Source organism: Melopsittacus undulatus, chromosome 12 (assembly GCF_012275295.1).
Source record: "Melopsittacus undulatus isolate bMelUnd1 chromosome 12, bMelUnd1.mat.Z, whole genome shotgun sequence".
Classification (NCBI taxonomy): Eukaryota; Metazoa; Chordata; class Aves; order Psittaciformes; family Psittaculidae; genus Melopsittacus; species Melopsittacus undulatus.
Window position 1 is genome coordinate 3,351,688 of NC_047538.1, and position 16,375 is coordinate 3,368,062.

Genomic DNA, 16,375 nt, shown 5'->3' on the forward strand with positions numbered 1-16,375 from the left:
CTTTTCATCTTCCTGTGCATGCCATTAACTTACCCCATCCTCTGTACCTTAACCCCACAAATAAGTTACTACAGAGCTAGAACCCACGCACACCTCTCCTCTACAGGAGGATTAGGACCCTCCAGCAGCAACCGTGTATGTCCAAGGCAGGCTTTCTCTCTGTGTATAACAAGCAGGAATATCAAACAGCCCAGTACTTAACCATCTCATCCACTCTGCCACATTTCCTACCGTGTCTTTAGTACTTCATGCTGTGACTTCATGGTCAATCCATCAGGAAGCATCACAGTGACAGCAGCGTTGTCACCCAGACCCATGGTCCTGCCCTCTGCTGAGCAATAAATTCCAGCAGTTTGCTTCTCAAGAGTGTTAATGCTCATCTTGGCTCCCACTTTTGTAATGCCTCCTGATTCTCCCCCCTCCATAACCTTTATTTCAGCAGTTTATCAAAATGAAATGAAATCCTAAGTATGCTCTTGCCACATGCAGAGCTCATACGCCTTTATCCAAGCTAAAATCCTGTCATACAAAGTGAAAGCCTGAGGAAGCAGGCAGCTTGGGAAGACAATGCAATGCACCTTACACTGCTGCACAAAACCATGCTTCATTGAAGGATACAGGCTGGACAGGAGCTCGGAGTCTCCTTGGTCCAATCCTCCACACATTGTTTTTCCTCCTAAGGACTCTCAATTGCATCCTTACACACACACCTCTATAGGGTGCTTCAAGAAAAAGAGTAATAACAACAATGTATTTATCCCAGTAGAGTCTGAAGATGAGCACTAAATGAGTCTCAGTATTCCTCACTTAAGAAAAGCCCTGGGTTGAATTCTGTTAGTCCTGCCTGTTGAATTCAGGCCACAAGCACAGAGGTAGAACACAGAGGGAAAGCTGAATCTGCTGCATGTGGCCAACAAGGAAGACTTCCAAGCACTCATCTCTCTCCTTACAGTGCAAAGAGGCCTCTGAAGCAACGCTACAGAGCTGAACCAGCCCGTAGGTGTGAGGCAGGAAGATGGAGATGCCCTTCATGGGTTGAGGAGAAGCTCCCCATGACCCGGCTTCAGTGAGCGCTGGAGCCCAGAACCCCCCCGTGTGCTGGGCTGCACCCCCAGAGCGTGAGCAGCAGCTCAGGGAGGGGATCCTGCCCCTCTGCTGGGCTCTGGGGAGACCCCCCCTGCAGCCCTGATCCAGCTCTGGGGCAGCAGCACAAGAGGGACCTGGAGCTGTTGGAGTGAGGCCAGAGGAGGCCATGGAGATGCTGCGAGGGCTGGAGCAGCTCTGCTCTGGAGCCAGGCTGAGAGAGCTGGGCTGGGGCAGCCTGGACAAGAGAAGGCTCCTGAAGGGGAGACCTGAGAGCAGCTCCAGTGCCTAAAGGGGCTGCAGGAAAGCTGGAGAGGGGCTTGGGACAAGGGCCTGTAGGGACAGGCCAAGGGGAATGGCTTGAACCTACCCGAGGGGAGACTGAGATGAGCTCTTAGGCAGAAGCTCTTCCCTGTGAGGGTGCTGAGGCACTGGCACAGGGTGCCCAGAGAAGCTGTGGCTGCCCCATCCCTGGCAGTGTTCAAGGCCAGGTTGTTGCCTGTTTTACAAGTGCTATTTTACAGTCTTTTACCAAACTATCATGAAGACAAACACTAAGGTATGGGGGGAAGAGGCAAACAGAAGACCAAGAAAAGGATTTGCTCCAGTTTGAGAGCACTGAATATGGTCTCAAATGCTGACATTTTGCTACACTTCAGAACAGGAATGGACCAAGTCACGTATTTTACATCCCTATAGCAGAGCATCCCTGACACTACCAGGAGCTGCAGCACAAGCAGCCTGCAGATACAGAGCTCTCCAGGCTACCAAACAGGCTGGTCCCAACACACTTCCTCTTTTTCCTTTGCAATTCAGAGACATTTTTGATCCACCGGCAGCAAGCACTGATGCCAGAGATCTTTTATATCCTTCATTCCTAAGCAAAACCACCACCTTATCAGCAACATAATAAACCCAAGGACTGAGCTAGACCACAAGGAAAATCAATCCAAGCCTGATGAGTGAACTCTCCTCCTTTGAGGAAGTATTTTCAACCTTCTCCTCCTGGAGGTGGAAGTTCAGCAGACTTCTCCAAGAGCTTCCAAGCCCTGAGTGACCTTTGGGCTCAACCAGCAAGACCGCAGACTCCCTGATGGAGACCAAGAGTTATCCCTGCTTTCAACACATCCCAGATTGGCTGTGTTCTTCCCCTGACAAACTCCTTTCAAACAGCAAGACCGACCTGCGCTGCCAATGGAGAAGCAGCTCTCCATCCTCCTCGGTGCTCTCCTGCTCTCTTGTTTTATTGCTGTGCTCCAGGTTCTTCCTACACACCCTGCACAGGTTAATTAATGCTCCTCCTGCATGATCAGCTGTCTGGTAATTCAGGCTTTTGAAGCACTCCACACCATAACTCTAAGCAAGGTACTCACATCTCACTAGAAAGCTCTCTGCTGACTGTCCCCACTACCGACATCCAGGCCATTCCACAAGACATTCTGGAAACAGGTCCAGGCTATAAAACTCACATGTTCTTCAGCTGCCAGGATGGGAATTTGGTGACAGGACAATTCATTCATTTATTTAATGATCTTAATGTCAGCCTGAGTGGATAAAGTGAGCTTTGGCTTCAGCGAGCAGCGAGGGGACCGTGCCAAGTGCAGCAACAATTGGTTGGGTGCATGCCGGCAACACCAGGTACTTCTGCACAGACACTGCAATAGAACCTAAGTCTTTGGGGGGGAAATAGGAATATTCCAAGTTAAATGTGGTGCACAAGCTCAGCACCAGTTATTTAAACACAGTTTATAGTGCAGATGAACTTTTCTGTTTCAATTTATAAAGTGGTTTGGAATGTGATCAATACAATTAAGCTGAACAGCTTCAGCTCATCAAAAATCACACTTTGCTATATTTGCATATCCACAAAAATTAGATCTGTTTTCTTTCGAAGAGACAGCCATAAAAGCCCTTTGAAATACATTGTAAAACTCAATAATGCTGAAGGAAAACATAAAACCCAAGTCAGACAGGTTGACAGCTGAATTATTTCACAAACCTCCAATACAAAACACAGAGCCCATAAAAGTGAACTATTCAAAGAGAGCCTGTCCAGTAACCAGCACTTGTATGTGTGTAAGCAGTGGAGAGAAAGGGCCACACAAACTTGCATTCTACCCCAAGCTGAGCTCAAAGATGTCTCACCAGCTCAAGTACATCCATAAGAGCATTTCCATGCTGAAGTTGGGCATGAATCACAACTGCTGAAACCCCCTTCCCAGCGCGCTCCGGAGTGCAAGATGCACCATGAACTTCACATTACAAGTCACAGCAAAGATGCCTTCAATGTGTTTTGATTTCTTGACTTGCCCCCAGTGAGCAGTACAGGTTACATACCCTCAGCTATAGCACCCTGCCAGCTTCCTTTTCAGATGTAACACAGATATTGAGTCTGGCCAATTCATCAGCTGCATGCTGCAAAATAAAGCGCTTGGTGTCAAACCTACAGCATCTTCATCACCACAAACACCAATTCAAGACTTCAGAGCAGATTCCATTCTGAATTTCACATCAGACTTGACAGATGTGCAGAAAATCTCCTGGCAGCCCAAGGACAGAAGGACAAACCTCACTGCAGAGTGGAAATGCACATTTCCTACAGACAAGGCCTTTCCTCAGGATGCTGGGAGCCTTTCAAAGACAGTGGCTGACTCAAAAACCAAAGCTGCAAGTAGTATCACTAAAAAAATCTTTCCCTTTGATACCTGTAGGAAGAGTCTCTGGCTTAGTCTGAAAAGACTGAAAATGTCTGTCATTTCTGAGCAAAATAAGCACAGAAAAATGCTGGTTTCAAGGCCCAGTGACTTCTATGACTTCTTAATAAGGCATAAAAGAGGGAAATCTCTTTTTCAGACCACCATTAGTGCAGCCATAGCTTTAGTTCAAATGGATTTCCAAATGCCACCAGCAGGGCCAACATTTAAATCTGACTACTCTTAGTAATTCAGTTAACTCCACAGTCACCCTCACATCAAACCGAAACACAAACATACAATCATCATCCCAACCCGAAAGAGAGAACTGGTGCAATGTTTATTAGATTCCACCTCCCAGAAGGTTTCTAAGCCTCAATCTGGGTTATTTAAGATCTTTAACTGCATGAACTCTTCCTGGCATCAAGAGCAAACTCAAAGCCTGGCAGCAAGATTTCTTTGCTCACCACCCTGAGGCCATACCATGGGCAGGCCATTCCCCTGGTGACAGGGTGGGAGCAGGGATGGGGTCTGTGTTTGTGACTTTGACAGAGTTATTCCCATGCAGAGCACAAGAGTCTCATTCCTGCTGAGCTCAACCACTTGGAAAGAGCAGCTGCTCCACACATCTCAACAAGTCCTGACCCATTTCAACCCTTCACCGACGGCTTTGGAGAAGGCTACAGGTATCGGTCGAGGACTGGATATGCCTCCTTTCAAGATGCACTTTATAGAAGCCATTCTTCCTTTTTTCCAGGTATATTTCAGGCTCTAGAAATAGTTTCACTCTCAACCAGATAAAGGACACACAACAGAAACGTATTATTTGCGGTAGCAGAATTGCTTTAAACCTGATACAATCTTGGTGTGGGGAAACTTGGCCTTTCCTCTCCCCCTCATATGACTGCACAGCAAATAAAGGTACAAACAATTCTTAGGTACAATCTGAATATACAGTGCATTGTTTTCCTTTCAGGAAAGAAGGAAAAATGCTGTCCCATTAACCCAGTTACGTGCCCAGCAGCAATTTGACTCAAGTCCCATCAGCAACAGTGTGCAATCACCTACTACGAGAAGGGAGCGTGTGTTCTGGGACACCTTCCAAACGTATATAATAAAACATAAGAATAACATGTACCAGAAAATTTCACTAGAAAATTTCTCTCCCTTTGATCCTTTCTTTTTTTAAGAACACATTCTATTTTCTTCTTCCAGCTGTTCCACATCATCATCTCCTATTTGGGAGGCAAAACCAAGTGGAGTTTGGAAAGGGAAGCTGTACACAGGAGAAGCTCTTCAGATTGCCACCCAGTGTAAAACACAGCGCTATGAGAAGTCACAGCAACCATTCCCTTACAACAAAGAAAGAGAAGTGAGTTCCCCCAGTTCCTCCAGACCCCAGGGTGCACAGCCCCTGCACCCACATCTCCATGCCCCATAACAAACACCGCTTTGCTATACCCCACTCATCCCAGAAGAGCCTTTGCCAGCAGACACAGTCACGGTACAGATGAAGTTTCCTCCTGATGGAAGCCTGTACAACAGTGCTACGGCCCATCTGGAATTCCCTAGAGTAAAAATTCCAGCAACTCTAACCAGAGCAGCGGATTTACACACAACTAAACTTGACACTTAACCAGCCCTGAAACTGCTGGCTTAGGGAGAGAAAGAAAACACAGGTTACTTATGACCGCTGAAGAGAAGAGAGCGCTTCACTAACTTACTGTGAAACAAAAAGAGAGGAAAGGTACCAGCTCGACACATCCCAGTGTTTGCTAAGAACATGGAAAAGCCTTTCAGCCCTAAGGTGATGGACAAACCCACACACAGAGCTGCAAATCCTGCTACATCCCAACATCTGAGAGGGAAGTTACCTGTTCCAAGTCTCCTATTACTCTCTCACCGACTTCTTGCCATAGCTAAAAACACAGACTGGGTTCCAAAATCAGCACTGCACATTAAATAAGTATATATTGAAATGGCTGAAGTAACCTTCTCCTGCAGGCTTCTGCCAGAGAACCCACACAATCATGTCCTCAGATGAGGGGAAAATCAGCTGTGTGAAATCACATTGCTGGAAGAATCCTCCTCTCCAAGTCTCCGAAAGCTGGTAAAGTGACATATCTGCACTATAACATGATTAGCTTTTGTCATTCAATAAGTTAAAGCTATTTCTGCTGGAGAGAATGCTAAGATGTGCCAAGGCTGGGGAACATCAACAGGGGAGATGGCAGAAAGGTCTAAAAGCACTTAATTTTTTGGCAATACGCTCACAAACCCGTTCCTGTTCCTCCCCTGCAGAAGAGCTGCTGCCACAGGGAAAGCCTCCGTGTTTCCAAAGCTTCCCTCCTGCTGCATTCCCTCCCAGGTTGTATGATCTCCACAGCTTCAGACACTCCCAAATGGAAACACTTCTCAGGCTGCTCTTCCTCCCCTTCATCCAGCCGTGCTTTCAGAAAGCTCACTCCTGAACTCAAAAAGCAGGGAGCAAGCACACCTCTGATCTCAGCCCCGCTCCTCTCTTCCTGCCCACCTCTCACCACTCCTTTTCCTTCTTGACCAGAAGGCTCCAAACACCCCTCCTGGCGAGCAGCTGCCGCTGGCACCTGGAAGAGGACTTCCAGCCGTGCTCTCGTTTTAGCAATGTCAAAGCTGCCCAGAAGCCAGAGTGGATCCACCTGAGGCACAGGGGGGCCCAGCGCTTCACACTAAAGCCACGAGCATGCTCTTCAAGCTGACTTTGATGCCCAAGCAGCTTCCTGACCCCTGGGTCTTCATCTTCAAACCCATCACCAGCTAAACTCCAGGCAGCACAGAGATGCTGCATCACACACTCCAGAAAGGCACTTGTAATGGAAGTAAGCAGAGAGGGAAGATGGTACTAGGGGTACCACAACAACCAGAGACCCTGATCCTTCAGTGCACGCTAAAGATGCTCTCCTTGGAGAAATCCTTGGGCACTTTTCCCTCCAGCTCAACTCTTTGCTGCATGAAGACAGAAAACCCCACGCACCCAAATCCTCCATAACAGTCTTGATTTAACCAGAAGTTCATCAACACACACCTGCTCCAACAGCACAACCTGGCCTGCACCAGTACACCAGGTCAGTGCAGCCAGAAACTCATCCCAACCTCACACACACAGTCTCTTGCATTCCCAAAAGTGATCCTATATCTCCTGCAGTTATCCCAGGCTTTGGGAAGCTGCCTGCATCCGGAAGATGCCACTCACCAGAGCAGGAAGCAGCACACTGCTTTCAGAAAGGGATTACAGCACAGTTACCTAAACCAAACCCAGAAGAATTAAAGCCAACACTCAAGTACTGAGGCAACATCAGCAAACCCCACGTTTCCATGCACAGCAGCAACATACCTCACACAGAACCCCCCTCCAAACACTGACCCTTCCTCTCTGCTTCTCACAAATGGAATTCAATTGGAGGAAGAAGGATTTTCAAGGACTTTCTGTTAAAACCCACCCTGAAACTGCCACAATCACCTCACTGCAGTAACCTGAAAAACACACACGTCCAGGGATACCCAATCCCACGCTGAAACAGCCACAGTGATAGATTAAGGTCAAGTTTACTGGTCCCCGCACAGAGCCCATCAACAGCCAGGAAGCTGAACTCCCTCCAAACACAAGGAAGTTTGGAAAAGGAAACAAAAACCTACTGACACCAGCCCAGAGCCCATGATGGCTCCAACTTGGCTCACAGGTCAAGCATTAAATTAACCCTGCGGGGCCAGGAGACATGGAGCTTACCCACATCCACCAGTTTGTCCTTCACAGCCCAGTGTTTGCACACATTCGGGCCAGGGCTGTGAGTAAACCAGTGACCTGATTGTACCAGTCCAGAGAATTCATTCCCAATGTGGGGACTTTGTAAAGAGAAGCTTAATGCAACACACACAATTCCTTCAAAGTGAGAGTGTGAGGGAGAGTAAAGGAACACCTTCCTTCACACGTTTATGGAGCAAGTATCACTACAGAACAATCAACTCCATCTGGAATTTCTTCCTCAGAGGTGCCCAAAAGCCAAAGCAGAGGTGGGCAGGTGGGATTTATTGTTGGTGATACCCCTCTGTGTGTCGTTTCAGTTATACCCTTCTCATCCCCCCAGACAAGGGTCCTGACAACTCCTGAGCACAGCTCCTGCCTGAAACCAGGTGCAACTGAACACTCACCACTCCCACAGCTGCAGAACTATCCCAACTTACTTCTACAAGGGGAATTTACCTTCTTGAAGCCACTGAGTTAAGGAATTTCCTCAAAGCTCCCGTTAATTTCCTATTCAGCACATAAAACAATGAAACTCCCATCAGAACATTTCTGTTCTTCATGTCCATCACTCTCCAGCTTCACTTCCCTTCAAGAAATGTATTTTTTAAATCCCTTCTTCCCCTTGTATTTTTCTTTTCCCTCACTAGTGCCTTTCCACAAATGCACATGCTCTTTTCCTGCACAGCTCCCTCTCACCCAGTTCTTTGCTTTGTTACACAGATACCGTTTCATTCCACAACGTATGAAGTCCTAAACCCACACGTGTTTCCAAAGACACAAAGTTCACCGCATGGAAGCCCAGCTCCGAGCCCCAACCTACCTATTAACGTCCAGTAATCCTTCACATCAACAAATAAACCCTTGTGCTGCCGTGAAGAGGAGACCTTGCAGTGCTCTGCTCACCCCGAGTCACCAGAAGCAACCTGCGACCGGCCTGTGTCTGCTGGAGGAGAACGCTGCTGCCTCAACAGTCGGATCAAAACAGAAAGGGAAAAAAAAGAAAGAAACCCAAGAGAGCTAAAAATAAGGCTGAACTCGGATGACCCTCTGCACTCCAGTAAATCAGAGCTGAACTCTGCTCCCCACACTTGCTCCGGCGAGGTAGCAGCTTTTGTTTACTACCTGGAAGCCAACAGGAGTTGCAGTGGAGGCTCAAACGCACCCGGGCATCCCAACACCTAAAAGGCACCAAGAACACATGGAAGGGTTTGTCCACGGCACAAGCACAGAGCAGGGGGGTTGTAAATTTACTGTGGGTCAAACGGTGTGTTCTCAAACAGGCATGGCTACAAATAAATATCAGACTTTATTATTCTAACCTCCTCACCTCTATAATGCCAACTACACCTCCGTTCCCCTCTACCTCTTGCTCCCAGTGTCCAGCTGGGTCCCCATGATAGGACATGCTGCCAGAACACCTCCAGTCCTTCGGGGACTCACCTGCTCCTATTGAGCTCTTTTACTTTCAGCCTGCACTCACATGTAAACCCCAGCTTCACCCCTCACATGTGCAAGGCGACTTGTGAACAACACCCACCAAAAGCCACAGGGTCCGCCTGTCTGAGCTACAACAGCACAGCCACTCTCACAAACCACCACCAAGCTCACCCCCAACCACGGCAGGGAAGGACTCAAGTCCCTCCACAATGTTTTTACTGATTCCTTCAAACCAAGTGCTTTGGAAAGCCCAGCACACTGCTGATCCTAGAGCTGGGCACACTGCAACTGTCAAGGCACCCAAGTGTCACATTCCCTGTTAAAAATGATCCTTTCCAGGCAAACCAGCACCTTGCAGGGCAGGTCAGCTGAGCACAGGCTCACTGACCGGCATTCCCACTGTCACACTTGGCACATCACTCAAAAGTGAGCAAATTTCCCCCCAGCAACAGTTTTACTCACCACCACCCGGTGACTCTGCAATGACAGCACCTTCCCACTCAGTTCTTCCCCCCCTAAAGCACAGGCTGGGATTCCAGAAGGGGACCCAGCGGAGAGCACGTCCCTCCGTGGCACTCCAAAATCTCGGAGAGGCTTTTCACTTGACCCAAACAAATCCCTAACGTCAACAGTCTCATGATTTAAGCAACGCATTTGTTGTCATGGCAAGACCGATTCTTGCCGGAAGCTCGAGAAAACAATGGACCTAAACTGATTAGAGAAGGGCTTGGTTTTTCCCACCTCAAAAATGAAAGTGAGAGCAAGAAGACGCTTGCACACGGGCAACACTGCTCTTGAAGAGCACAGGCATCCTCACACGGCTACAAAAGCCCTCAGCAGCTAAAACACCCTCTCAAAGCCCAAGCTGCTGCCACCGACCAACACCAAGGCACCCTCTTTGGTGCTGCCGGCCCCGGATAAGAGCAGATTTCCCCTAAGTGTGGTTTGCACTTCATGCTCCTTACCCCCCCCCACCACCACCATTAAAAACTCCAGTTTGGGGGCAGGAAGAGCAGAGCCAGTTTGCCAGGGGATGCTGCGGGACGGGAACAAAACCTCACCCCACTTTCCTGCTGATCCCTGCAGTATTTCCCTCCTGACTTGGGGCCTAGTGGCAGCAGAGAAGCAAAGACCTTTAAGAAACACTCGCAGCCGCCGCCGGCCTCTCTTTGTAGCAGGGCCCGTTCTGCGGGGGGGTTCTTGCACCGGGACCCTTCCCCTTCCCCAGCACACAGAGGAAGCCGCTCTCAAGCACAACGTCCTGCCCGCTCCTCATCCGCACCGGCCCAGGAGGACAAAACCCAAATGGCCATAGAAGAAAGGAATCCCAGGAAAACCGGCCCCCGGCTGGGAAAACCCGCCTGGAAAACAACAGAGCCAAAGCACTTACCTGAGAGCACCGCAGGTAGGACTGAGGAGGGGTGCACAACTTTACCCTTGGGGGTCACCGCTGCTCAGAAGGGGGGGGGAGGGGGGGTTGGAAAGGGGTGAGCCCCCAAAGCAGCCCATGAGCAAAGGGGGGGTGTGAAGAGACACCCCGTTTCCCACAGCACCCCAGCAGGTGCAGCCCCCCCTCTGCAATGGGGGGGACACAAACACACACAAACACACACACACAAAAAGGAGCGGGGGGCCCCAACCGCCACCCCTCGCGGGACGCCCCCTCCCCACACACACACACACCGGGGCTAAGGGGGGGGGGCCCGAGGCCCCGAGCCCCCCACCCCCGGGCCCCGCTCGCTGTGGGGACGGGGCTGTCGCCCCCCGCCTCCCTCTCCCCCTCCCCCGGGGCAAAGGATACTGCTGGGGCGGCTGGGGCGGCAAGGCCCTGATGTTGGGGTGAGGCGCCGGGGCCGCCGCCGGGTGAGGGGGAGCCGGGGGGGGAGGCGGCCCCGCCGCCGCCGCCGCTGCCGCCGCCGCCCCGCTCCCGGGGCCGGTCCCCGCCGCCGCCGCGCCGGGTTTCAAAGCCGCCTTCTGCGGTAAACTCATCGCCAAGCGGAGCCACCACCCCCCGGCGGGGAGCGGGGCCGGGGCCGGGGGGGAGCCGGGGAGCGGGCCGGGGGCCGGTGCGGCGGCCGGGGCAGCGCGGCGGGCCGGCACCGGCGCCGGTCTCCGTGACAACGCGCCTCCCGGAGGGCTCGGCGCGGGGAGGGGACGGGAGAGGGGCCGGCGGGGAGGGGAGGGGGGGAGGCGGCTCAGGCCGCGCTGCTCATGAGCCGCCGGCGGCGGGGGGTCTCGGTCCCCCTCCCCGGGGGCAGCGGAGCCCTTCGCGGTGGCGGCTCTCGGGCGATGCCGGCGGATTTTCCTCACTGAAGTAGCGGAGCATCAAACATGGCGCTGCGGCCGCCTCCAGCAGTCCGGCAGGACGGACGCTCGGGCGCCTTCGGGCCGCTCCGGAGCCGCTCGGCCCACCGGCGCTCGGCAACCTTCGGCTGTTTCCGGAACCGCTCGCTGGCGAGCGGCGTTCGGGAAACCTCGGCTTCTTCCGGAGACCTTCGCGGGCGCACGCGTTCTCCCCTCCCTCCCTCCCCTCTCGGCCCGGCACCTCCCGTGACCCCCGCGCTCGGCAAACATCGGCTCTTTCCGGAGGCGGGGGCGTGAGGGATCTCGGGAAAGCTCGGGCCGGCTCGGAGGAGGCATCGCCGCCCAGCCGGGAGCCGCTCGGGACTCTTCGGAGCCTCTCGGCAGCGGCGAGGCCGCAGCTTCGGGAGCTTTCGGCTCGGCCCGGAGAGACTTCGGCAACGCTCGGCTCTGAGGGGGTGGCCTCTAAGCGAGGCGGCCCGGAGCCGTCAGCACCCACCGCTGGGCCTACCGGGATACCCTAAACTGCCCCAAAACATCATCCCCGGCCCCATTGCCAGCCCCGCGGCCCACAGCCACATGCCAGGCTCCCGGACCGGCTGGCAGGGGCAGCACCGCAGCCCCTCACAAGGGCCCTTGGCAATGGACGTGGCCCCTCAGGGCCTGCCATGTGGTGACAGGCACCCACCGCCACCGTCTCCAGCCCTTCACACCGCTCACAACCACCGCCAGGCTGAGTTCGGCCGAGGCGAAGCCGGTTTGTACCATCGGGGAGATGAAAGGGACCTCAGAGCAGACTCGAGCAGCAGCCGCATTGTCCCGACATGTCCTGCCCCGCCGCTGGCACCGCAGGGCTCATTCCAGCCGCCTGGCACCTCCCGTTGTTCCTGCCGCGCCGCACGTCCCAGCGCGGGCAGGTATCGGCACCGGCGGTCCCCGGCCAGGGCCGCACCAGCGGAGCGGCTCCGCAGCTTGATTGCATCCCGGCTCCTGCGTGTGCTGGGCAGCTGCAGGGTTAGGAGGTAATAACTTTAAAGGGATGGCAAATAAACTCCTCAGGAGGGAAAAGCTTCCTTTATTACAGTAAACAGTTCCCTTGGTGGTGCGTTCAGGCGCTTGGCAAGGAACTGGTGCTGCAAGTGAGAGCTGGTGGAAAAAAGATGGGTTTTCTTTATTGTGCAGGACCCCTACCCGATGTGTTGCCTCTACTCACATCTCCCCAACAGCTCCATATGCAAACAGAAAAGTAATGTTGTGTTTTAAAACACAAAGGCTGAGAAAACTGGGGCTATAGAGCCTGGAGAATAGAAGCTGCATGGAGACCTCAGAGCAGCTTCCAGTGTCAAGGGGGCTACAGGGGTGCTGGAGAGGGGCTCTTCATCAGGGACTGTAGGGATAGGACAAGGGATGATGGGTTCAGACTGAAACAGGGGAAGTTCAGGTTGGAGATAAGGCACAAGCTCTTCCCTGTGAGGGTGCTGAGGTGCTGGCACAGGGTGCCCAGAGAAGCTGTGGCTGCCCCATCCCTGGCAGTGTTCAAGGCCAGGTTGGACACAGGGGCTTGGAGCAGCTGCTCCAGTGGAAGGGGTCCCTGCCTGTGGCATATGGTTGGAACTGGGTGATGTTTAGGTCCCTTCCAACCCAAACCAGGCTGGGATCAGAAAGAGGAGAGTTTGGACTCTGTTACTCACTGGAGAAAACTCAGCCCAGGACCCAGATTAGGGTCTTGAATCCATTTTTCATTTTGAATTATTCCAGTGTGGTTTGTGGGGGTCAGGTGGAGGACACGGCACCCACCCATGCACACACATGAGGACTGCAGCGTACCCCAAAGCTCACCACCCCCCAAGGTGTGATCTCAGGAGAAAAGCACCAGCCTCCAGGAAAAGCAGCTCTGTGACATGAATAGCTTCTTACTTACTAAGGTGCTATCTACAGGGTACAGCAGCACCAAACAAGCACACTGTGTAGTGCCAGAAGCTATTAGGGGAGCCGGTGGCAGAAGGAAGATGACTGGTGTGCTTGCTCAGCCTGGAGAAGGTTCCAGGGAGACCTGAGAGCAGCTCCAGTGCCTAAAGGGGCTGCAGGAAAGCTGGAGAGGGGCTTGGGACAAGGGCCTGTAGGGACAGGCCAAGGGGAATGGCTTGAACCTGCCTGAGGGGAGACTGAGCTGAGCTCTTAGGCAGAAGCTGTTCCCTGTGAGGGTGCTGAGGCGCTGGCACAGGGTGCCCAGAGAAGCTGTGGCTGCCCCATCCCTGGCAGTGTTCAAGGCCAGGTTGGACACAGGGGCTTGGAGCAGCTGCTCCAGTGGAAGGGGTCCCTGCCCGTGGCAGGGGTTGGAGCTGGAGGAGCTTTAAGGTCCCTTCCAACCCAAACCATTCTGTGGTTCTATGATTCTATTTTGTTTCCCTTTCTGTGCTCTTTGCTCTGCCCTTGGGCAAGGGTAATGCCTGGGATGAGGTGAGCTCACATATACATCAAATGGTGTGTGGAAAATGGGGTGAAATAGAAAGCAGTAAGTTGGTTTTTTAAGGGTAAAAAGCCTTGTTGGCCTGTAAAGGAGTCCTGAGTGGGCACTAGTTCCATCTGCAGCCAGGAACAATTATTTAAAGAGGGCTCCAGGTATTTTTTCCCAAGCCAGTTCCCTTCTGCAGCCTGGTTCCCCACCAGAACTGAAGAGAGAAATGGAAAGGACCTCTAAGTGCTCTCCCACTTCCCAAAAATGGGAGAATAAAGGAGGAACTTTCATCGTGGTAGGGGGATTGCCCAAGGACTGACAGATCTCCAGCCACCCTGGAGAGCTGCTGCCCTGTAGCACATCCCAACTGGCTGCACCCTGCTGGGATGATGGATCCCCCTCCACAGCTCATAAAGACTTTGCCATAATAACTTGTGTGGTCTGGGGGTGTCATTGTCCAGCACCATTCCATGGACCAGCTCCCAGGCATGGCACATCTGGTACACCCCAAAGCAAACTGACATCCATGGCTCCCTCCGCTCAGCAATAGCTGCTGTAAACACAGCTGTGCCAAGCCTCCCAGCCCAGGATCTTTAGAGAAATCTCTTATTTTTGCCAATTTAGAAAGGAAAAACCAGCATTTTCAGCATGGTATCTGCAGAAGCTCCTGAAGCGTGAGCCATGCGATGGAGCCAGGCTCCTGGCTCTGCTCCTCCAGAATCTGCATCCTCCCCCAGCCATCTTTTTACCATCTTATCTTTTTCCTAAGAGGAAAAGCAGACACGTCTCTGTTCTGTCCTACCCCATGTGGGATGATTTGGCCAACAGAACCTGCAGTTTTGGTGAGCCCAAGCAAGTACCAGCTGGATTCACACCCTTCCTGCTGCCTCTGGCTCCTCTTCACTTCAATTTTCCTCCCATTTTTCCTGCTATCTTTATTAGCACCTGGGAGCTGATGTGTCACCGTGGGCAGCTTGAGTTCACAGCACTGAACTCTTGTTCCACAGCATCACCAGCCCTCTTTCCAGTCCCACCAGTCTCTCAGGTACTTGGGTACAGCACAGACACTCACCAACCATGTGGCAAAGAGTGTAGTAGGAACACCAGAGCTGTTGGTGAACTTGGGGAAATAAAGGATTGGGGTGTCACTGAGAAATGGCTCTTTTCCTGCGGGGCTTGTGATAAAGAGGAGAGCATAAAGCACAAAGCTGTGGTCCTGAGATCAAGTAGGACACACAGCCTCAAGGCTGCTCGACTCCAGGTGAAAACCACGGCAATGAGCAGGGCCCAGGCTGTGAGGTGGGACTCAGACCTGCTCCTCACCTCCCATTTGTTGGCTTCCTTCCTTCAGGGAGGTCTGGTTTGCTCAGGGAAACTTTAGGCCTTAGAATCTGATGATCCCAATAGGTAACCGCAGTCCTGTTGTGATGTGTTGGGGATTAGATCCTGCATGGAGGAGGAAACTGGGAAGGAGACCTTATAAGTCTTCTGATACCTAAAGAGGCCGACAAGAAACCTGGAGAGGGGCTTGGGGCAAGGGCCTGTAGGAACAGAACAAGGGAAATGGCTTGAACCTGCCCGAGGGGAGATTGAGATGAGCTCTTAGGCAGAAGCTGTTCCCTGTGAGGGTGCTGAGGTGCTGGCACAGGGTGCCCAGAGAAGCTGTGGCTGCCCCATCCCTGGCAGTGTTCAAGGCCAGGTTGGACACAGGGGCTTGGAGCAGCTGCTCCAGTGGAAGGGGTCCCTGCCTGTGGCATAGGATTGGAACTGGGTAATGTTTAGGTCCCTTCCAGCCCAAACCAGCCTGTGATTCCATGAGAAGAGCAGTTCACATGGGTGGGTGCAGCCTTGGCCCCACCAAACCTATGAACAAGCTCCATTTCCAGCTCATTTTGATGGTTCTAGCAAGCTCCACGGCAGCACCTCCCTCTTTGGCCTTCTCCCACCTTTCCCCCACTGATCCCCTTCCAACACCTTCCAGGCAAAAACCGAAAACAACATCAAACCCCTGTTGCCAGCCCTGCTCCGAGCATTCCTCCTTCCTCCTCCTGCCCAGGCTCAGCCCTCGGCAAACGTCTCTGCCCTCGGGGCACAGCTGAGCACGGAGTAAAGCAAATACCACCCAGGATCGGGCAAGCCCACGGCAGGAGCTGGCACGGGAGGGAATGAGTCACCTCCTGCCTGCTCTGCCTCCACCTCTGCCTCCCGAGAGCCAAAACACCCACCGAGGCAAACACCATCACTCCAAGCCCACCACAAGCAGCTTCAACCACAGCATCCCCCTACCACGACACCAGCTGAGGCTCCCTACGTTGGGGTTGTCCCTTCTGGGGTGGCCAAGCCACCACCAGCCTGCTCTCTCATTACAAATACAAGCCAAAATATTTCCCTTTTGGATGGTTAAACCACCTCTAACAGCATCCTACATGGGATCCATGGGCTGTGCTGCTCTCCCTGCTTCTTTCCCTACACCTTCCACCCCAGCCCCTCTCCCTTCTTCATCGCTCTTCACCTTGCACCCACACCGCTCCTCTTTCCCTAGGAATGCAGGAATTTCACCTCATTTTGGACACCCGGGGGCAGATCCAGGCTGAAGCCCAGGGCGGCTGAGTCCTGCAG

General features: G+C 52.8%; 1 protein-coding gene across 1 annotated transcript in view; it reads right to left on the reverse strand.

Annotated features, from left to right (window-relative positions):
• Positions 1-10,426, reverse strand: part of EIF4G3 (eukaryotic translation initiation factor 4 gamma 3) — a 149,666-nt gene extending 139,240 nt beyond the window's left edge. The window contains exon 1 of the mRNA XM_031045709.2: positions 10,388-10,426. The gene's annotated coding sequence lies outside the window, so the exon portion shown is untranslated. The remainder of the gene's footprint in view (positions 1-10,387) is intronic.
• Between the last annotated feature and the right edge of the window lie 5,949 nt (positions 10,427-16,375).